The sequence below is a fragment of the Eulemur rufifrons genome, chromosome 2 (assembly GCF_041146395.1).
Source record: "Eulemur rufifrons isolate Redbay chromosome 2, OSU_ERuf_1, whole genome shotgun sequence".
NCBI lineage: Eukaryota > Metazoa > Chordata > Mammalia > Primates > Lemuridae > Eulemur > Eulemur rufifrons.
The window spans coordinates 82,653,591-82,677,238 of NC_090984.1; the positions used below are offsets into that span (position 1 = coordinate 82,653,591).

The 23,648-nt window shown below is 38.8% G+C and overlaps 1 protein-coding gene across 3 annotated transcripts in view; it reads left to right on the forward strand.

The window, feature by feature from the left end:
- The window catches only part of FRMD6 (FERM domain containing 6), a 224,092-nt gene that overhangs the window by 147,315 nt on the left and 53,129 nt on the right, over positions 1-23,648 (forward strand). For 2 of the 3 annotated variants that reach the window (XM_069486969.1, XM_069486977.1), the window contains exon 1: positions 1,314-1,429. The exons of the other annotated variant lie outside the window; for it this stretch is intronic. The gene's annotated coding sequence lies outside the window, so the exon portion shown is untranslated. Of the gene's footprint in view, positions 1-1,313; positions 1,430-23,648 lie in introns of those variants that run through there. 3 annotated transcript variants of the gene reach the window in all.

The window sequence follows — 23,648 nt, forward strand, 5'->3', positions numbered from 1 at the left end:
AACACAAAAGTGAATTTCTTTTGCCATGCAAACAACAGGCACACTTTGAACCAGTAACAGCTAGCTTTACATATTAATGTTTGGGTCAAAAGGGCAGAGCAATTTTAAAGTTGACTTCTGTTAGCATCAATCAGATTTTGGACAGTGTCCTTCCCCAGGTCCTCCTCTGCTTCCTTGCCTTCTCACCCAATTGTCAAAGCCAGACACACAAACAACCCCCCTCACTCCTTCAGTGAAGGGCTCAGTGGGGGTGTTTCTGCCACCCATGGCCAGGGGTCACTGGGTCAGCAAAGTCAACAGAAGGTCTAGAAGGGCAGAAGCTCAGGAGGTTGGAGCTTTGTAGGTCGCTGGCCTGGGGGCCAGGTGGAGGCTGTCTCTCCCTTCGTCTCCAGTCCCCAGCAGCAGGTCCCGATGGGTGCAGGCTGACCCAAGATGTATAGGTAGTCCCTTCCCCAGCCCCAATAACTAAAGTTGGCAACGAAACTTCCATCTGCTAGGTCGATTCTTAGAGCTATAAAAAAAAAAAAAAAAAAAAAAATCTTCCGCTGGCCCTTTGCATCACCGGCCGCCGGCCCCGCCGTACCCCCAACCAAAATAAGGAGGGGGCAAAAATAATTTCTAAGGGGCCGCAGACACTAAAACCACGGCAGACAGAGGCTGTGTCTACCTGAAGAACTGGACAGGCAGAGTTAGCCAGGGAGCCTTGGCTTCCTCAGCGGCGCCCCCTCCATCCAGCATAAAACCGCGAGGGCGCGGTGTCCCAAGCGGTTGGTGGGCAGGTGGGTGCGGGACAGGAGGACCAGAGGGAAGCGCAGAGTCACGAAGCCTCCCCGGCTGGGCACCGCCTCCTCTCTGAGGGGCCTGCCCTCCGTCGCTGCGCATTAGTAAGACGATGCTCAGGCCAAACAGCCGCCCCCGGCCAGCCAGACTCGGCTCCAGAGGGAGAGTCCCGCAGGAGCTGGGGCCCAGCGGCGGAGAGGGCCATTCGGCCAGAAGAGGGGGCGCCGATAGCGTCCCCTCGCGCCCCCGCCTCCGTCGCAAAAGGCAAGGTGTACATCGCCAAGGTTCACACCACAGTGTCCACCTGAGGCGCGGCCTCGCTCCCCAGCACCCTGGAGAGTGGCTCCCTCCGCTTCCTCCTGCCCCCGAGTCGCCGCGCCCCTCCGTGGGACGCTTGGTTGGGTCCGGGGCGGGGCGGGCAGGCGCTCCACGTGCGGCCGTGAGCTCCACCGCCTCCGCCGCCACCTCGGGGCGGGCCGGGGGCGGGGCCTCGGGGGGCGGGGCGGGAGGCGTGGGCGGGGCGGACGCGGAGCGCTCGTCTGGCCGCCCAGGCCGAGGGGCTGTGAGGAGCGGGGCAGGCTCGGCGCCGGCAGGAAGGGACGCAGAGCTGACGGGAGTCCGACGCCTGGTGCTCGGGACTTTCTCCGAGGTACGAACAGGAACCCGGCGTCTGGGGCCTCTCAGCACGCCCCCTCGCCCAGCCGCCGGGCCCCGGCCGCCCGCTGTGCCCCCTGCCGGCCGGGCGGCGGCGGTTGGACTGGGTTTCTGGAAGTCGCGAGTCCCAGCGAAGGCAGTGCCCCCCTCTCCGCCTCTTTCTTCACCGCCTTCTCGCTCCCCCGGCTCTGGGTGCCGGGAACGGGCGGGAAGGTTGCCTCTCCGCGAGTCGGAGTTCGCCCACGCCGGGGCGGGAGGACGAGGCCCCGGGGCAGCCGAGCGGGGCAGCGGGGGAGGCGCGGAGCTCCGGGGCCGCCTCTGCGGCGAGGGCGGGAGGCCGGTCCCGGCTGCGAGCTGCGCCCCTGGGCTCGGTGCGCCGCGCCCGGTCCTCGGGATCGCGGGGCTCCTCGGATCGCAGGGCTCTCCGGTGGTCCCCGGCGCCCAGTTTTGTGTCGCTGTGACGGGGTTGCCAGGGCCAGCACCTGAGCCCCGCATTCTTGGGGGCTGCGCCGTTGTGCGCGCGGAGGCCCGGCAGCCGGGCTGCTGGGAGGGACCGGAGTGCAGCGTCTGCCCCACCGTCCCTGAAAGTGCCTAGTTGGGGCAGCGGAGGTCTAGCTGGGGCGCGTCGGCGCCGCAGGGGGGCCTCGGTGGAATACGAGTGGGGGGCGCGGCCTGCATGATTTGGGTTCCTGGAGGAGCTTGCAGCACGCAGGCCGAGCCCCAGGCTAAGGAGACCACTAGTTTCCGCTCCGGGCGGGTGGGCCAGGTGCTGTCAGGTATGGACAGCTGGGGGCCACCCATGTCAGTTCCACAGGGATTGAAACACCTCGAGTCCCGGGACGGCGTAGCCTAATGGTGAGGGCGTTTTCTTAAAGGCTTGAGTAGATGGAAAACTGTCAAAATAAGCATATTTTAAACTTGAAATGATAGCTGGCATATTTTCAGGCCGTGCAGTTGTGTAGCTAGTGTCCAAAGAAATAATTAGCTCGTTTTCCTCACACCTTTTTCGTTTTTTTTAGCAAAAATCTGCTTTGCCTGTATTTCCCACAGCAGCTAGCTGTGCATTGCCCATAGCGGGGAAGGAAAACTTAAGCGTTCTCAGGTTGCTTTTGACTTCAGTCCTGTGCTCTACTACAGCATTTCTGAATGTGGAGAAAAAGTATCTCTTGCTAGATTTTCCATGGATGATTCCTTCCCTTCTTCTCCGGGACTCGGCGATGTTTGTGGGGGTTATAAGCATCTATTTAAATTTAGTGTTTGCACGAAATACTCCCTCTTGCCACAGGGTGTAGTTTAGGGATTAGAAAATGCTATTGGAGAAAGCTGCTAGTGGCTTCATTTTCCAAGAATGTAAGTCATTTCCTTTCTGTGATTTCAGGGGGTTGATATTTTACAGCATCAAAACTTTGTGGGGAAAATTTTCCGTAATACATCTGTCATTAAAAAAGGCGTGTGATTTTTGGGTTTCCTTCTTCTTAGACTAGTGTATAAATTTAGGTTTAGCAATGTTACAGAATAAGAAGTTTTTAGAATCTAGAGCATTATAAGACTGTTGTAGAAAGTAGTTTTAACAACCAAGACCTACAAATGGCCTGCAGGATGGAGAGTGGGGGAGGGGAGAAGACCAGAAGAGAGGCAGGAAAACAGATGCCTTCGCTGTTGTCCTTTGTACTATAAAACTTTTTGCACCTAATCATTTTCCTTGGGTGTGGTTTTGAGAAATAACCATTTTGTGTTAAAAATGAAAATACTCCAAAATATGAGACAACTGACATTTGAATGCTTTTTCAGTATGTTTGTAAACATATTGGATTCATATTTCATATTAAAATGGACCTTTGGTAGGATTATTAGATGAAAAGGGTCCCCCAGGGGATATCTAATATCAAGTTATCTGCAGGATATCTTCTCCAGAAAGCAGACTGACTGTAATATGAACTAATTTTCCCCCTCTTTGAATTGCTCGTAAGAATCCCTGCGATCTGACACTGATGAGCCATAATAATCAGCAGTTCTTGCAGTGCTCAAAATATTTTAAGGGACAGAAAATCTTTATTTCCAACCCCTTCTTTTTTGGGGCAACCAGGGGAAGCTACCAGCTTTAAGTACATAATTTAAACTTGCAGATTTAAGATGTCCCTGGCTCTACAGGAAAATGCCTGAAAACAACCCAGGCCAGGATAAAGACACTGCTTTTGAAAGCAAAATGCCAATGTGTTAGGTAACAGTTTTTAGCTACAAATTCTTTAAAAACTGTTATTCAATTGGGCTAGCTAAGCTGGGGGAGAGGGGTTGTAGAGCTTTTCTAGTTTCTGGATTTTGTTACTGTGTTTGACAATGCTTATAAAGCTTTTGGCTTTCAGAACTTATGACATAATAGACTGTGTAGCCTTTTGTGGTAAATGCTTGAAATGAAAGTTTCTAACAGAATTGTTTTTGACTGAGCTGTCAAGTTCAGAGTTTAGTGTAAATGAGTCCTGTCTCACAACTAACTTTTTTGATAAAGGAATTCTTTGTAGTTTTCAACTTGGATGTTGTGCATTTTGATTTTTAAAGCTGTGGGTTTAAAAACATAAAATAAAACCTGCAAACAATTATTTTATTACATGAAAGCCAGTACCAAGAAAAGATTAATTCAGTCCAGATGTAAAAATGTATGTGAATTTTAGATTGGGATGATCTCAACAAGTTTTCCCTTTTGTTGATGAGACTGCCTGGATCCCAGATGCCATTCACAAATTATCCATTAGGTAGTTTTCTGAGTAGAGAAATACATTTCATGGGCTTTCTCTAAAGTCATTTTAATATTAAGTCTTCTAAAGAATAGAAAGCTTTCTGCATTTATGCAGAGTTGGGTTTTTCCTATTATTCATTAATACAAACTTCATAAATGCTCCAGTTTGGTAGATGAAACCTACTCTCTCATGAGTGGGAAAACAGGAGGTATTCAGTTTGTGTGTCCTTATGGGCAAAGTATAGAAGCTTTGGCTTTCATTTATGCATTCCAGCTTTCTTCTTTTAAAGAAAAAAAGTTTTATGTATATTTACAATCTTCATTGGAATGCTGCTGTAACGGTTTGTAGTTTCAGGTAAAGCAGTTGGTCCTTGTAGGAAAAACCTCTACCTCTTCCCCCACCCCAACAGGAAATGGCAAACACAGTTTATAAGAAAACTTCAGTATATTTTTAAACCTGTACTCCCAATACCAGCGTTATAAAGGGTGTTCGTTGCACACATTAAAATTATATTATTTAGGAAGTTTTTGTATGATTATGTAATTACACAATTTGGGAGTCTGCTTACATTGTGATTGTGTATAAACCAATCGAGTGTAGGAGGAGGGAATAGGAAAGATTTAGTGAAGGAATTTTAGGAGTGGTGAAATTTTAGTTAAAATGTATCTTCCCTAAAACCCAAACAGGAAAAATGGTATTTTTGGCCTCTGTGGTTAAACTTTGATATAAGAAGTAGTTGAGAGGGCTTTTTGAATTGTATATTATCCTGAGGAAGAGGCTTTGGGGGCCTATAAAAATCAGTAGCAACAATTTAAAGGGATAATTTGAGGAGAAGGAGCAAGTAGAATACTAGGCATTGAATTGCAAGGAAAATTTTATCTTAAAAGGATAAGTATGTAAAACAAGGATGAATTAGGGAGAACTTTCTATTTGAAAGTGGAAATTAAAGAGTAAGATCTTTTTAGCTGAGAAAAAAGGTTAAGAATGATTAGAATTAAGGTGCCCTGTAAGGTCTGTGTACGTGAAATAGGTAGGGCTGCTAATTGATATTTATCCTGGACTCCTTGCCTGCCTTAGCGTTGAATCATTAGTTTGGTGTTAAATAATGTGCAGGGACTGGATACTTATTACTGTATCCCCTACCCCCCAAAAGCCACTTCCCATTTCAAAGACTGGAAACATTTTTTGTCTAAGTGCTAATGATTCTACAAATATTTAATTAGTCCCCTAGCATTTGGGGAAACTACTAATGCCTGCCTCCTGTGCCGTGAGACCAGAGAGGCTCTATAGCAGTAATGGCTGGAGTTATTATAAAGTTTTTGGAAAAAACAAGCAATCTGTACTTCTAATTATCTTATGTGATTTAGTGGTGTAGTTACTTCTGGTGCAAGTTTGTGTACTATCACTTTTTGTATGTATCAAATGACTCAATCATGCAGTATATCATATTGATTAAAGAAGGGTTACAGAACAATGAGAAGGTGAAAGAAATCATTGATCTGACAGCTGATTGTATTACTTCTGGAAGAGAAAAATGTGCTGAAACAAATTCGCAGGTGAACCAAATATAGTCTCAAGGAGAAGGCAGAGTTTTCCTGGAGCTTCCTTGCAGTTGTTGGTAGTGCAACATTTTCTTGAATGTCTTTCCCTACATGTGTGGCCTCACCTAGCAGAATTCAATCTATACAGCAAGAAACTAGATAGGGATTTGGTCATTATCCAGTTCATTTCATTAATGTGCTGATACTTGGGATAGTTCTGATCCAAAGTATCTATTTAGATGTTTAGTATTCTAAATGGGTCATCTTGGGGTATTTTCAGATGTTTTCTAACAACTTTGCCTTCGTACATATATTTTGTAGAACTCTGAGCAATAATGTTTTACTGGTATATGAAGACAGAGGGAAAAGCAATATTTTATCTTAATTTATAGCCATAGTTTTATGTGAGGGAGGAAATCGTTAAAAAAAATCTAGCAAATTCTGGGTGAAGATTTTAGGAAATTTATTAAAATTTTTCACTTAGCTTTTCAGGTGATTCTCTTTCTGGTCACATTAAATGAAATGTAATTAATTTTCTTCCCATAGGTAGCAGCACTTGTGCTATACAGTTTCACTGGGTGACTTTTTTTTTTTTTTTTTTTTTGGCCCCTGTAAATTTGTTTCTTTGGCCCCTGTAACTTTGTTTCTTTGAACTTGTTATTGAATTATTTCATACAACCAGACAAATGCACAGATCAGAAGTACACAGCACGAAATGATCACACCTGGGCAACCAAATTAAAAAATAGAAGATTGCTAGCCTCCCAGAAACCTCTCCTTACAATCATAATCTTTGCCCCAAGGGTAACTACTATTCTTAGGTTAGTTTTAACATGTTCTTAGACTGCATTTAAATGTAATCAAATATAAGTTCTTTTTTGTCCTCTTTAGTTCAACATAATGTCATGTGATGTATCTGAATTGATGCAACTAGCAGTTCTTTTTTTCTGTGAATGAATATAATCAGTTTGTCCACTCTGTTGATGGATTTTTGGGCAGGTTGAGACTAATACATGGAGGATGACCTTTTGGTGAGTCTAAAATATTGAGCACTTTGGGGTTGAAAGCAGTGTATGGTCTTAAGATTAAAAGAAAAAAATAACTTCAGAAATAAGATATGAGAGAAAAAAAGCATTATCACAAAAACACTGAAGATTCAACTCAAACCACAGAATCCTAGTGTTTTAGGGATACAGTTTGGCATATACCAACTACATATTGCCAGATTTCAATTGAGAATTGGGAAGGGAAAGGGGACCTTAGATAACATCTCAGCTAGCCCCATCATTTTTTTTAGAGATGAAGGCCCCGAGAGGTTGAATGACTCATACAGAATCTCACAGATAGCCAATGACAGCGAGAGTAGAAGGTGCTTCTGACTCTCAGTCTAGTCTTGTTTAGTGCCACATGCTCCTGGGAGAGAGAGGAGGGGAGATCAGAGCTACCACCTGTAGCTGTGCAGGTTTGCCCTATAAGGTGGGGCTGAATCCCAGTCCCTACACTGTAGTCCAAGCAATGAGTCCACTGGGAGGCTCACTGTCTGGAGGATGGGTGCCCTTTTCTGATTCATGAAAGTGTGTCCCAAGGTTCTGTTCGGATAGACTCAGACCTGCCCAGAGAAAATGGATCTGCAGCCCAGTGAGGGAGAATTTTCCTTCCTCCAGCCTGCTGTACCTTTGCCCTTCATACAGACCTCTGTTGGGGCTTCTCTTTTCCTTTTTCTCCCTCTGTCCTTCACTTCTAGGGCTTCCCAATGAAACTTTGGATCAGAAGTGCCAAGTAGGTGATATGTTGAGGTCCCTCTTGATTCATTGTTTCGTTGATCCATAAATGATCTAGAATGGACCCTAATTTCAAAGGACTGCTTTTTAAATATTTTCAGAATAGTTCATTTTAAGAAAATGTTGCAAAAAAAGATTCATTTTTTAGACTCCTCCTATCTTTATGCTTCCCTTGTCTCTACACAGGTTTTCCTTCTCTGTGTCCTCTTCCCACCCCCAATCCAGTTATCTTTTCTTAAATATCCCTGGAAATGTCCAGTCTTTATCTACTGAGAACAGCAGTGAAATTCTAATGCTGAAGTCTATGGCAGTGCCCAGGAAACACTTATTGTAAAACAGGTTTATGATTTCACTGAGAGATCTAATAGATAAGGCAAAGTGCTTGCAAAAGAAAACTATTTATATAGATATTTTCTTTCATGTTTCCCAAAAGAGTAAAGAACATTTTCATGGTTCAAGAAAAGGCTCAGAGTTTCACTTAGGCACATTAAAAAAGTGAAAAAAAAGGTAAAATTATAGAAGTTTTATAAATAAGTAGTAAATATAGCCTGCTCAAATAAGATACTGCTTATCACAGCAAAAACTTAACATGTATAATGTTAGAAAATAAAAGAACATGCTGACCATAGGGCCACAACTTTGACATGTTGTTCAGTGAAATTAGTGCAGAAAAGAATAATACATTTTGAAGATAGCATAGAAGAGAAACAGTAAATTTTAATGGTAAAAATGAGATCTTTGAGATCAGTCTTCCGGGGTCCAAATTCAGGCTCCAGTATTCTCCAGTGTGTAACCTTGGGAAAGTTACTTAATTCTCTGAACCTCTTTTTCCTCATCTGTAAAATTGGGGATAGTAATAGTAACTATCTCATGGGGTTATTTTGATTATTGAATGAAATTGTAAAGCAACTGGCATGGTCTTTGACATATAGTAAATAGTCTCAAGTGATGTTAGCCATTATTGCTTAAGATAAAAAATGATGTACAGAGGATTTATGGTTTTCTTGGAGGTCCCTGAGCGTTTGTTTATAAGCAATTCATAGGATTTTATTATACGTTGTTTTTTGATGGCATTAAGCAGGCAGCTAAACAGTATTTCTCAGTTACAGATATTGGGCAGTTATGTTGCTGCACTAGGAGCAGCTGGCCTGTCCTACTGATCACTAATTGATCTGAGTTATTTTTTGTAATTCTCTTTTAATTTCCAGCCATCTCAGTCCCTCAGCTTCTGCCTGCTAGATAATTGTTTTTTTCCAGTTGACAAAAAAGTAAATCTAGAGATTTAAAAAATTCTCTTTATAGTGATTAATGTGCAAAGTTCTTTGAAACTAAAGAGTACCAGTGAGTGGCCCATGTCTTTTGCTCATGTTTCCTGTAGAGTTTCATGTGAGTCTTTTTAAAGAAAACCACTAATTATTGATTGATATGAGGCAGTTGTTTGTTCCCACCCCTCCCACCATTGGCACCATTTATATTAATATAATGTGGGTCAGAACCATTTATGATTTTCTGTTATGAGGCCCAAAGTTTTAAGATTGTAAACCATTCATTCAAAGGAAATGAATAGGTTCAAAGGGAGCGCTCAAGAAAAACAAACTTAAGCACATTAGAAAGACACATTTATATTAAACAGCCTAATTAAAAGCTCAGCCCACATCAGCACAGGATGCTCTAGAAGAATCATGTTGTATCATTCTGATCTGTTCATTAAAGGGGGTACCTGCCCAGGCAGCCCTGTTCCTAGTCACGCACTGTATGCGTAAAATCTTGAACTTAGTAGACTTAACACTTCAAAAATGTTCACTATGACCATTGAAAAACATCTTTGTGAAGTATTCAGAACTATGCTGAATACTTTGTGCAATTTCTGCCAACTTGTTTTGTGTCTGGTGGGGGAGAACAAAATACATATGTGTGGAAAGGTATTAGATATTTCCAGATGAAAAATTGAATTTTGGTTTCAGGAACCAAAATCAAGGATGGCCAAAGCTAAGATGTTTCCAACTTCCTTGGGGCTGCCGGATTTATGTTGGACGGCAAAGTCAGGCTGAGATTTTTCTATCCTTCAAGTACAAAGGGGTTTTTCTAGGAGCAAAAAAAAAAAAAAAAAAAAATGTTCAGGATCTGGTAAAAGTCTCAAATATTAAAAGAAAACTATGAACTTCAAATTATTAAATGTTTAAATTCATTCATTCAATATAATGTATGCCTCATGTATGCCAGGCACTGTTCTAGCCCCCAGATATATGTCAGTAAACAGAATAAAGAAAAAAGCTCTGCCTTCATGGGGCTTATATTCTATTAGGTGACAAACATAAGAAAGTAAATGTTATATAGTATTTTAGAAGGTAGTAAGTGCCTTATCTGGGAAAAAGAAAAAGTATAGCAGGCTAAGGGACATGAGGCGTGCTGGGGGAGGGAGGCGGGACATTGTGATTTGGAGGAGTGTGTCAGGGTAGGCTTCACTAAGAAGATCACTTGAAGAAGGAAGTGACCTATGCAGAGATACTTGGGAAAGTGTTCCAGTAGAGGGACTGGCAAAGGCCTCAGGCAGAAGTGTGCCTGGTGTGTTCCAGAAACAGAGAGAAAGCCACAGTGCTGGAGCACTGACAGCAAGGAGAACAATCGTGGATGTAGTCAGAGAGGTTTGGAGAGCACATCGGACAGGGCCTGCCTGGACCAATTTAAGGACTCTGGGTGAAATGGGGAGCCATTGGAGGGTTTTGAGCAGAGAAGTAAGATGATTTGATTTGCATTTTAATGGAACCACTGGCTGCTGTGTTGAGAATAGAAAAATGGAGGAGGGTGGTTAAGGGTGGAAACAGGGATACAAATTAGCAGCTGTTGTCAATAGTCCACTTGAGAGATGCCAATTGCAGTGGACAAGATGGTGAGAAATGGCCAAGATTTATTTGGAGATAAAACCAGTAGGATTTCCTGACCAGCTGAGTGGTATGAGAAAGATCAGAATGAAAGGATAACACCAAAGCCTTTTTTGTAATTATGGACTTGGCATTAACTGAGATGAAGATAGAGGAGTTTGTTTGGGAAAGATAACTAGGAGCTGTTTTGAACATGTTATGTTTGACTTTCAGGTGGAGGTTGAGTTGAGTGGGTTGTTGGGTGTAGGGATCTGGAGTTTAGGGAAGAGGTCCAGATTAGAGATACAAATTTGAAAGTTGGCAAGACAATTTGGATGAGATCACTTGGGGAATGTGTGTAGACAGAGAGAAAGCCTCATGAACCAAGACATGGGGCACATAAATATTTACAGTTTGTGGAGAAGAGATCTTACAAACAACTATTTTAAGCAAAAGGAATTTATGCACATTTTTTCAACATAGCAAACCCAATTAAGTGTCTGGATTCCTTGAGTAACAGTGTTATCATTAGAAGCTGTTGTTAATTCTGTTGACCCACAACATGGAAGAATGAATGATGAGTTGTTTTTCTAATTATAATGATGGACTCCGGCTAAACCTGGGATGCTTCATCCTTAGAGAGGTTGAATTGTTAAGGAGGAGCCAGTAGAGAAGACAGAGAAGGAGCAACCAGAGGAATAGGAGGGGAATTAGAAGAATGTCCCTGAAGTCAAGTAAAGAAAATGTCTCAAGGAGAGAGTGAATCAGTGGTGTCTCATGTTGCTGACAGGTCAAGTACGGTGAGGACTGAGAGTTGTCCATTGGATTTAGCAACCTGGAGGTCATTGGTGACCATGGCAAGAGCTATGTCAGTGGAGGAGTGGGAATGCAAACCAATTGGAGTGGGCTCAAAAGAGAATGAAAAGCTTATGAAATATAATCATTATTTATAATTCAGTTTTGTATATTACAAATATTTAATATTGGATGTGAGTACATTTTAATATGTCTGATAAAATATGGGGTGAGACTTCAGAAATTGGAATATTGGGAGCCATGAGTTTCTTTAGCAGGCTGTGACAGGGATGGGAAGCCTTTGAGCTTTTCCCTAGTTATTGTTGGTAAGACTAGTGTGTAGATTGTAGTTTGTATATTTTGAAATAGAAAAACAGTTCTGATGCATTTTATTTTATTTCTTTTAATTTACTTATTTATTTTATTTCTTTATTTATTTCTTTTTTGAGACAGAGACTCACTTTGTTGCCTGGGCTAGAGTGCCATGGTGTCAGCCCAGCTCACAGCAACCTCAAACTCCTGGGTTGAAGCTATTCTCTTGCCTCAGCCTCCCAAGTAGCTGGGACTACAGGTGCTCGCCACGGTGCCTGGCTAAGTTTTTCTATTTTTAGTAGAGATGGGGTCTCGCTTTTGCTCAGGCTGGTCTTGAACTCCTGACCTTAAGCGATCCTCCCACCTCTGCCTCCCAGAAAGCTATACAGGCATGAGCCACTGCACTCGGCCAGTTCTAATGCATTTTAAAAAAATTTTATTGTATGTTTTTGGATAAGAACTGTATCCTCAAAACACTTGCACTTTGTGTTAATACATTTTTGTTTCTAGCAAAGATAATATTCTTCAATTCAACCTGTTGTTCCTTAGTCTTAGTTCATTTTGTGTTGTTTATGTCTTACTTCCTTTTCTGTTGCTATAACAGAATACCACAGACAGGGTATAAATGATAAAGAATGAAAATTTATTTGGCTTACAGTTCTGGAGGCTGGGAAGTCCAAGAGCGTGGCGCCAGCATCTGGTGAGGTTCATCCCATGGTGGAATGCAGAGTGAGTTAAGACAGAGAAAGCACAAGGGGCCAGAGTGGCTTTTATAACAACCTGTTCTCATGATAACTGATCCACTCTTGAGATAACTACATTAATCTGTCCATGAAGGCTCGGCCCTCATGACCCAATCACCTCTTATGAGGCCACTCCTTCCAACACTGTTGTATTGGGGATTGTGTTTCCAACACATGAACTTTTGGGAGATGCATTCAAACCATAGCCTTTTATAGGAAAAGTAGGACATGTGCTTTGAGTTGATTTCTTTTTCAGGATGGTGATAGGTTTGCTCTGACCAGGCCACACAGCATAGTGCCGCACTGGCTTGGAAATCATCATTCACAGAGTGGATAGCTCAAGTTAGGTGTTCCCAAGAGCCAGAGAAAATTAGGTTATAGAAAAATTGCTTCTTTAATTTTTTTATACTTTATTGATGATTTTCATTGTGAAGCATTGTTTCAGAGCATGTGATTAAGCAGTTTTCATAGTTTTGCACTTTGTGTTATAATTATGCGCCAAGACTTTTCTGAGAATTACCTTTGAATGATAATGCTGACTTTCTGTGATACTGTCATCAAAACAAATCAACATGTCTCTGATACTAATTACCTTTTCTTTCTCTAAGCTTATTAAAATGTTAACACATAGGCCTTTGATGCATAAGTATTGTTTTTGAATAGTTAAAAGCTTAGAATGATTGGTAGAATTAAAACTTTGTTACATGTATTTGAGTGTTGTTTGGTAACAAAAGAAAGTATAGCATTAGTCTTTAGAAAGTTGCTAATTATGGGAAAATGCTGGAAAGGGAAAGGACTTTTCATTTGCAGTGAATTATGGCACATTTTTTGAGAAGTGGAGCTTGGGTGATTATATGTGTTTGTAGTGGGTTGTGGCATATACTAACAATGTCAGCATTTTCTTTGGTACTGCTCTGTCAACACTGTTTTATTAGTATCATTTTGAATGTTTTTTCAGCTGAAACCTGTATGTTACTCTACAGTTAGTTAAATGAATGTAATTGGCTTGTAACAGAGAATATGCAACGCCAATGTGAAATAATTTGGCAGTGCTGAGGGTTTTACATAGTAGATAATGGAGTGTGCAGAGGTATAAACCTGAGCAAATTTTGAAATAAATGTTAAGTCTCTTAAGTCAGTGACTACAGGATGAAGTCCAGATCTCTTAGCTTGGAATTCATCATGCCAAACTAGAGTTGTGAGCCTGTGGCCCACCAGCAAAATATGGCTGCAGACATGTTTTGGCTTTTAACACAGTGTTAAAAAACATTTATTTGCCGACATTTAAAATTTGAGAAATTTTACATTAAAAAAAATTGAATTTTATGCCTTCTCTTGAAAAATAAGAAGCCTAGCATGATCTGTTAGAGCAACATATCAGCTTCCCCCTTTAGTGGGGATGTGTGTTCTGAAATGTCCCATAGTCCCCATCAGAGATCCTCTTGCTCCCAACAATTGAGACCAAGTAGGCATTTTTCATCCTGCAGGCTTCACTCCTTTGCTCTGCTCTTGTAGGCATGTGAGTTTGCTATCCTTGTGTTATAGGTACTTATTTTTCCATTGTCATCTCAAAGTTCCATAAAACTAGCCAAATTGTTCTCACCATTGTCCTGTCTAACACCTACACACATAATCTATGTCACGTTTCCTCTTCTGATTTCTCCTTCCACTGAACCTGGGCTGCATGGTGCCTGTATCACATTATTGGAACCTAGCACACCCTACTTTGTATAGTCATCTTTTTATGCATATTTTGTAGCTCTCCAAGTATATTATAAATTTCTTGAAGGCAAAGATCTTTACTAGTGCCTAGCAAATTTATTTTAGGTATATTAGATTAACTATTGTTAGATTTAGCTTCCAGTGGATGGTAATCTATGATTGTGATGCTGTAGAAGAACTAGAAAACATCAACTATCTTGTGTAAAATCTACTTCCTCAAACAGTGCTTTTTAATTTACTTTGTCCTTTCTTTTGTAGTTTTGTAGTAGCGTTTATATAATCTGAGTATTAATTCACTAAACACCTCATTTATTGCCAATTCCCTTGTTCTGTTACATAGATGGATGAAATTTCCAGACAAATGGATCATTGCTACATACCATTTTATTATTTTGGATATGCTTCTTCCTATTGACTAATGCTATTTTAAATGTCTTATTTTTTCACTCATTTGGCAAATAGTGTGTATACTTCGTACCTGCCCTCTTGAAGCTTTTACCTTTTAGCTGGAAAGGCAGATTTTAAATAATAGAGTATATAATGATTAATTTTGATAAATATTACTAAGAAGTAGAGATGCTGATGGACCTTATAACAAGGCACTCTGGTCTAGGAGTGGGGGCTGGAGTGGGCAGTGTAATAGGACTGAATTCCAAATTTTTTAACTTTTTCATATATTCCATAGCAGTTTGTAAAATAAGCAGAATATAAAAATTTAACTGTATTTTTTTTCTTTTTTTTTTTTTGTGACAGAGTCTTACTTTGTCACCTGGGCTAGAGTTGCTGGAGCTCATAGCAACCTCAAACTCCTGACTCAAGCAATTCTCCTGCCTCAGCCTCCCAAGTAGCTGGGATTATAGGTGCATGCCACCACACCCGGCTAATTTTTCTATTTTTAGTAGAGACGAGGTCTTGTAAAAATTTAATTTTAGAAACAAATTAAGAGGTAATTTCTGTAACAATATAATAATAGCTTAAAATTTTTTTCCCAAAGAACTTTCCATTGGCTGTAGCTATTGTGTTCATGATAAAGAATTATAATTTATAGCTCTGGAATTTATTGTTTGGTACCCGAGTTCAATTCTTTAAATAAATAAAAGACAAAAGGGAAATTGGGCTAGAAATTTCAGATATGGGCTAACTTACAAAACAACTTTTTTAATGAAAATATAATTATTTCAAAGGTATTTACAGTGAGGACTTTTCTCATGGCCTTCAAAAATAGAATATAAAAAATAAATTTACTTATTCCCCCAGAGTCACTAGTGGATAGCACCTTTATTTAATACTTCCAAGCCCATGACTGAAGATTATTAATAGTTTATCAGTCGCATCTTGGAGTGAAATAATATGGTATCATAAAAAAACTCAACAGTAAAGTTAGTGACATGTGTGAGCCAAAAAATAGAGTGGAATTTTGAGTGGTTACATATATTTTATCACAACAGTCAGATATGCTTTATGTATTTTTTCCCAAAGAAAATAGAATCCTATACTTAACCCGTCTAAATATAGTGGTAAAGTTAATTTTTTGCATACTTTAGTGTCACACTGAAAGGTCAGCTGTAGTGGTGCCATTTCTGAAATCTCGTTTGAGGAACTCATATTACTTATAATTATAGAAGGATATTCGGAAAAATTATCATATTTAAGGAAGTTTTAGTTCAAATAAACCCCAAGATTTTCTAGTGTAGTATTAAGGATATTTAAGGAAATCAAATCAGGCAACAGTTTTTAAGAAATGTCAAGTGTCGTCTAGAATTTAAAATAAATTCTAATTAAATCTTTAAAATAAAACCCTTTTAAACTCAAATATTCATTTTCTGAGCCCACATTTATTTCAAATCTGTGAAAAAGGACATTGAGCTGATGATTTATAATTTACTAAATTTGCTTCTACAGGTGCCTAGAGAAATGTGAAGAGAAATTTTCATGAATTTCAGCTGTAGAGTAAAACCTAGCAGGGAAAGCTGATTGAAGTTAGCTGACTTATAAAACAAAATCTCCTTTAGTGACTGCCTTATGTATTTTTGAACTAGGCTCATGTTCCTGATCATTAAGTTTTCAGGAATTTTGTAATCTGTATATTATAGATATAGGATCTAAATTAACTCACACAATCAATCCTTTGTTCAGAGCAGCTTGTTGAAAAATCCTCTATTAATTTATGGGATTGTTGAGAAAAGGGAAATTAAAATAAAGGTGTTTTGAAATGATTGCACATTATGCATTTAAGGGTGAGACATTAAGTACAGTTGCTTGATTTACTATTTGGAACATTATAATCTTTAAATTGGAATGAAGGTGGCTATGAAGTTTGAATGAAATAATGCCAGTGTGTTATGGAAACGCTATCTACCATAGGCCTTTCTATAGGAAGTTTTCTTACACATGTGGACTTTGCAGGTGAAACCAAATTTAGTATGAAAACATCTGCAATTCATTCTTTCATTCAAAAATCATTAATGTGCCAGGTATTTTGCTGGAAATTCAACAGTGAACAAAGCATGGGCCTGTATTCTAGAAGCTAGAGCCTGGCTGAGTAGGAGAAACAGACAGACAAGCAATTATACAATGTGATAAGTGAAATATCACCTGTTTAAAACTCTAATCTGTAGTTTTTGTTGAACAAGAAACTTTCTTTTATCTTCCCAGGATTTTTGCTAGGTGATACCTTTGCTAAACATAAAAGGCCAACCATTATTTTTATTTAGTATCCTGGAAAATTATAGTCTCATTTTCTAAATCTCTCTGACTTCCCACATTTCAATTTTAAGGTTTAGTTTGAATTTCCTGAAGTGATAGATTTAGCTAGTTTAGCTTATTTTGTATTGTATTACAGCAGGTCCTCAAATAACATCATTGTGTTACAACATTGATAAGAGAATAAATAAATCGATTCCCAGTCAGGCCACTGTCTCCTCATATTTGCATAAGTTTTTCCCAGTACTCCGGTTTCCTCTCACATCCCGAAGCTGTGCATGTGAGGTTGATGAGTGTGTCCAGGCCTGAGTGGGTGTGCCCCTTCAGTGGGGTGGTATCCTGTCCAGCGGTTGGTTCCTGCCTTGTACCCTGAGCTGCTAGGGTGGGCTCCCCCACCCTCCAAGCCTGAACTAGAAAGAGCAGTAAATAATTATCTTACTTGTTTTTATTAATATTTCTTGAATGTATGTATAGCTCACATTTATTTCAGTGTGTAATATTAGAAGTGTTTTGGTCTTTATTTAGAAATTTGGTAGATGGTGATGTGTATGTGATCAGAAATATGCCATAGGAACTTAACTCTTGTTTGTATCAATTAGTCCATGGTAAAATTATTTTTTTTTTATATGTTGTTTCACTTGAAGTTTCCAAGAACCTATTGATGATGTTAAGTGAGGACTTAGTGTACTTAAATTTACACCCTGCCTGGTTAAACAAAGGATCTGAGGCAGTATAGTATTACTTAACATATAAGGCACTTTAAGGAGCTTATACATTCATTAATATTTTTTAAATCAGCTTTTTTTAATGATAAATTACGTACAATAAAAATGAAATTCACAAATTTTAAGTTGATAATTTGAAGTTTTGACAAATGTATATAATCATGTAACCAGCACTATAATCAAGATAGAGAACATTTTTGTCAGGCCAAGAAGTTTTCTACAGCTCCTTTTTAGGAAATCTTCCCATCCCCACCCCTGCCTTGCCTTGCTTTTTCTGTATCTGGCTTCTTTCACTTAGTATGATGTGTTCATCGATTTTGTTGCACATATCAGTAATTCCTTTTATTGTTGGGTAGTATTCAGTTGTCACAATTTGTTTATTCATTTATCTGTTAATTTTGGGTTATTTCCAGTTTGGAGCTATTGTGAATGTAGTTATTATACTATGGGCATTTATGTATAAGTCTTAGTGGACATGTCTTTTCATTTGAGTTGCATGGTAAATGAATGTTTATCTTTGTAAGAAACTGTCAAGTTGTTTTCAAAGTGGCTGTACCATGTAACATTCCCACCAGCAGTGTCTGAGAGTTCTATTATAGTTACTCAAAATTCTAAACAAGACTTGGTATTGTCAGTCTTTTAAAATTTTAACCATTCTAATGTGTGTATAGTGGTTTTTATTTGCATTTTCCTAGTGACCAATAATATTGAGTATCATTTCAAGTGTTTATTTGCCACTTGTACATCTTCTTTGGTGAAGTGATCATTTAAATTTTTTGGCCATATTTTTAACAGTTGTCATCTTCTTGAGTTGGAAAAGCTATTTATATTTTCGGGACTGTCTTTAGTCAGATATATGTTTTTAAGATATTTTTCCCAGTTTGAAGATTTTCTTGTCATTTTTTAAGTGACTTGCAAAGGGTAGAACTTAAAAAAAATTTTTTTATGGTTCATGTTTTTATGCCCTAAGAAACCCAAGGTCACAAAGATCTTCTAGAAGCTTTCTGTAAGGTTTTTGGTTTTAGCTTTCAAATTTGGACCTGTAATTCATTTCAAGTTAATTTTTATATAAGGGTTGAGATAAATTTTTTCCATATAAATATCTAATTATTTTAATACCATTTATTACAATTTCATTCCCCCGTTGAATTATCTTGACACCTTTGTCAAAAATCAAATGACTTTCTACATGTGGCTTTATTTCTGGACTCTTTATTTTACTGGCTATTTCTGGTCTCTATGTATTCTGTTTCATTGACCTATACATCTGTTTTTAGGCGAATATTATACTGTCTTGATCACTCTACACTTTCTAGGAAGTCTGAAAATCAGGTAGTAAGTCCTCCAACTTAATTTTTTTTTTCAAAATTGTTTTGCAATTTGGAATCAGATTGTCGATTTTTACTGAAGGAAAATAAAGGTCCCTGGGATTTTTAAAAAGTTTACTTTTAAATAATTTCACACTCTCAAGAAGTTGCAAAAATAGTACAGAGGGTTGTATGTACCCTTCAACAGTTTCTCCCAGTGATGATCATAACCATAGTATGTTTTCAAAACCAGGACATTGACATTAGTACAATACTATTAACTAGGACACCTTATTTGGATTTCTTCAGTTTTTACATGTACTCATTTTTAACACTTCTGGGATTTTGGTTGGGATTGCATTGAATATATAGATCAGTTTTGGGAAAATTGATGTATCTTAATATCAATTGAATCTTGAGAATTGAGTCTTCCTATTCATGTACCTTATATCTCTCCATTTAAAAGTTAGGTTTTCTTTACTTTCTCTAAGAAATATTTTGTTTTTTTCAATGTATAGGTCTTACATATATTTTGTTAAATTTATCTCTAAATATTTGATATTTTTGTGCTATTATAAATGGTGTTTTAAATTTCAATTTCCAGTTGTTTGATAGTGTTTAGAAATAAAACTGACTTTGTTATATTGACCTTGTATTTTGGGCCTTTATAAACTCACTTAGTAATAGCTTTTTGTACGTGTCTTAGGATTTTCTGCATTGACAATCAATGTCTGCGAATAAAGAGTTTTACCTCTTTCCAATCTGGATGGCTTTTCTTGCCTTATTGCACTGGATAGGACCTCAATATCATGTTGAATATGAAGTAGTGAGACCAGACATCTTTGCCTTGTTCCCAATCTTAGGGGAGAAAAGTATTCAATCTTTCATCATTAAGTGTAATATTACTGTAAATTTTTTACAGATATGCTTTATCAGGTTGAGGAAGTTCCTGTCTTATTGCTAGTTTGCTGAGGGTTTGTATGCTTTATCGTGAACATATGTTGAATTTTATCAAATGTTTTTTCTGCATCTATTAAAATGATCATATAATGTTTTTCTTCTGTTATTATGGTGAATAACATTGATTTTTGAACATCAAACTAATCTTGTATTCCTGGGATAAACCCAACTTGGTCATCATGTATTAATTAGCCTTTACATATTGCCGAATTCAATATGTGTCATCTAGTTTTGGGAAATGCTGGCCTTATAGAAAGAGTTGGGAAATATTCCTTTCTCTTTAGTTTTCTGGAAAGTTTGTGTAGAGTTGGTATTATTTTTTCTTTAAACATTCGATAGGGTTTACCATCTGAATGAAGCCATCTGAGCCTAGAGGTTTTTTTTGTCAGAAGATTTTTAACTAAAAATTCAATTTATTTAATAAATATAGTGTTATTCAGGCTATTCTTTCTTGAATCAGCTTTGGTAGTTTGTCTTTTAAAAGATTTTCCCATTTCATCTATGTTTTTTGGATTTATTAATTTAAAATTGTTCATAATATTTTTTATCATTGGGTGCTGGATTTTGAGAGTTTGGGCTAAATTACCTCATTCTAGTGTGTAAGTTACTTGGGCTTTAAAGAGTTTAGACTTTGTTTTAGCACGTAGGTAAGTTACTTGGGCTCAGTTTGATCCTTTCAAGGCTTGCTTTTAAGCTTTGTTAGACTAGGTCCAGAGCAGCCTTCGGACTGGAGCTTTACCTGCACTGCTAAAGTGATACCCTTCAGGCTAAGGTATCTGATGCCATAATACAAGGTTTCTCCCCTGGCTAGTGGGAATGAGAACTATTCCCAGCTTTGTATGAGCTTCAGGAATTGTTTGGCCTATTGCTTTCTGAAGATTTGTTCCCCTGCATTGTGGAGTTTTTCTATATAGGCACAAATCAATACTTACCAATGATCTGAGTGAACCTCTTTGTAGCTCTTTGTGCCACTACTTCCTCTTTGGTATTCTGTCCTGCCCCACAAAGTCTAGCTGCCTCTGCCTCCCAAACTTTATTGAGGCTGCTCAGCTCTGTTTGGGTTCCTTTCTTCACTGTGGACTGAAATTGCCTCCAGCAGTGAGCTAGGGGAATCATCAGACTCTCCTGGTTTGTTTCCCTTCAATGTCTAAAAACTGTTTGATGTGTTTTGTCCAGTTTTCTAGTTGTCTATAACAGTTAATATTTGATGAACAAGAATTGGAAGTTTCTTGCTATAACAGATTATAACTCCTCAAAACTGGAAGAGATACTTTGAAAAATATGGAGAGAAAAAAATTACAGAGGTGTTTTTTTGCATAATCTTGTGTAGAATGTGGTGCTTATAGTGATTCCAAGGAATGACCCCTAGAAGTAATCTCTTGCCATTGGCAGTTTGTAGGTTGTTCAGAGTTTGTGGTACAGGTAACAAGTTAAGACTCTGAAAGGAAGTGTTTTTTTTTTTATAATCAGAATCTTTGCTCTTGATGGCTTTATTCACTAAGGTGAATAACTTAGAGCTCAGCTACCATTTCCAGTTACTATACATAGAAGCTTAGGAAACTCATGACTTCTTGTACTCTTGGAGCAAATAATTTTCAAATTCCAGACAGATGGTATTCAATTGAAAGATGCTTTTGAAAGAAGGACTCTTTAGAGGGAATTTCAAGATTTTATCTCCTGGTTATTGAGACTTGTATGGAAGGTGAGAAGCCAGTAGATAATTTACAACTTTGCAAATCTTGTATCTGAGAAAGAAGAATCCAGCTTTCCCTAGAAAGCCCGTTACTAGGACCAACACCATGTTTTCTTAATTCATTCTTCCAAATGTGAAGATCATGAAGGAAAATAGGCACTCCTCTTCATGAGTGCTGCTTAAACCTTTGAGTGGTTTTGCCTCTGGGTCCGAGATGGGGTGATTCCAAGGTGATTGTTGGCAATATACAGTCTTTTCTTGGGCAGGATTAAAGGAGCAAGAGGACAACAAAGCACCATTTGATGGCTGACCTTGGAATAGACTGCTCTTGGGGTTTCTCCAGGATAAAGGCTATGGGTCAGTCGCAGGACTAGTTGCCTTTCCAGTATAATTACAGCCACGTGAAAAAGCACTGCTTAGCAGTGGTTTCTGTTTTTTGTTTGATTGGTTTGGGTTTTGTTTTTGTTTTTTTTAATGCTAACCTTCAAGGTTGAGGTATGGTTCCATTTTTCATGGAGGATTAACCCTGTTAGTTTAAAGTAAGGTGTAATTCCGATTTCCTTCCTCCACACCCTTTGAAAAGCAGACTTTAAGTCTCTCTCAGAGCATAAGCGAATGATTACTATAAGAAGGAGTGCCCTCTCTAGGCAATGTGGAGGGGGGGGACACACATCAAACAACCAGAAAATCCAATGAACAGGTAAGTCAAACGGAGGTGACTTGACTGGACTATTCAGTGACTCATTATTGGATTTTGTTGACTTCACCCATCATTGGCCCAGAGTTTCACTATTAGGTGGCTTTATTTCTAGTCCCTTTAGAATAAAATGGGTAATATTTTTTTTGTTTATTATTTTCATTGTATATATTGTTCCATCAATTTATGTTCAACATATTTGTGTCTTCATATTTAACGTGCAGCTCTTATAAGGAATATGTCATAGAGTCTTGCTTTTTATTTATTTTTTGTTTCATCTTATTGCTTTGGGGGATACAGAATTGCAGGTTACATACGTTGCCCATGTACCGCCTTTCCCCCCAAGTCAGAGCTCCAGGCGTGTCCGTTCCCCAGGTAGTTCGCGTTGCATAAATGGGTAATATTAATAGTTGAGTTGACCTTGGTTTGTATCTCATTTCAAAACCCTAATTGAGAAGAATTACAGAAATAAGGCCTGTGAATTGGCATATCAAAATAGAAGGTTACTACATTCAGATATGTACAACCTGAAAATGAAATTGCACACTTGGTGGAACTGGCAAATTCATGATAGTTACCTTCCAGAGGTAAGCTAAGGGAATTAAACACTGAATCATAGGTAGAAGTGACACGACTGAAGATTCCCCTGGCAAAAACATAAAGGGTATATCCCTGGCTCCCAGTGATGTTCCCTACAGCCACCTTAATCGTCTTGTATTCATGTCTCTCCCGTATACACAGGTCTCCGTAGAGCAGATTGGCTAATGATTTGATGATGCCCCAGGGAAAACAAGGGTTGCTTAAAGTTTGGACTGTTGAATTCTGGTTAAGGATGGCTTTGTTTAGGACAGAAGTGTCTTTTAATGTGTTGGAGATAGAAACCCTACATGGCAAGGACAACAGTAAATATTTTGTGAAACTTTAATAAAGCCTAATATAAAATAAATATTTTTATCACTTCTCTAAAGGGCTTTTAAAACCGTAAATCAGAGTATTGTCTTTATAAGTTTATGTAACAACTTTGTTTCCAACTTACGTATTCACTGCAAAACTCCTAAGGGGGTGTTAAATAAGGAATTGTACAGCATTATAAAGTCTTGTTAGAATGTCCAGAGTAATCTTTTACTTTGAAGTCTATAGACTGTGCTTTTGATCTTCTCTACTATAAAGAGTGCCAGGCCCCAGGAGCCTCACTTTGCACCATTCTGCACGTGTACAGTATGTGTGCATGTGTGAGAGGGTGTGTCCTGCTGCAAATGCTGCTCCTTTGGGTGTGTCTAAATGACAGTATAATCTCATCCCCATAATTGATGTGTATAAAGGTAAAAATTGGATTCCTGGCATGTCAAAGCCTTTTTCTGGCTTCATGAAACTTTTTACATATAAATTCTACAACTATCAATGTAAAACACAGGTTTTATTAGCTTTTGGATATATGTTTAATTTAGTAAATTGTTTTAGCACATTTCTTAACTTTGTATTTAAATATATAAAACATGAACTTTCTGAAAAGAAACTAGATTAAGCTAAATTGTTTCTTGCCCATGGGAGTTTTTGGTGGAACTTAGAGAAGAAAAATCCTGTAAGGAAAAGCACACTTGGATCCTAAAACTGACTTAATCATCTTGGCCAGGACATT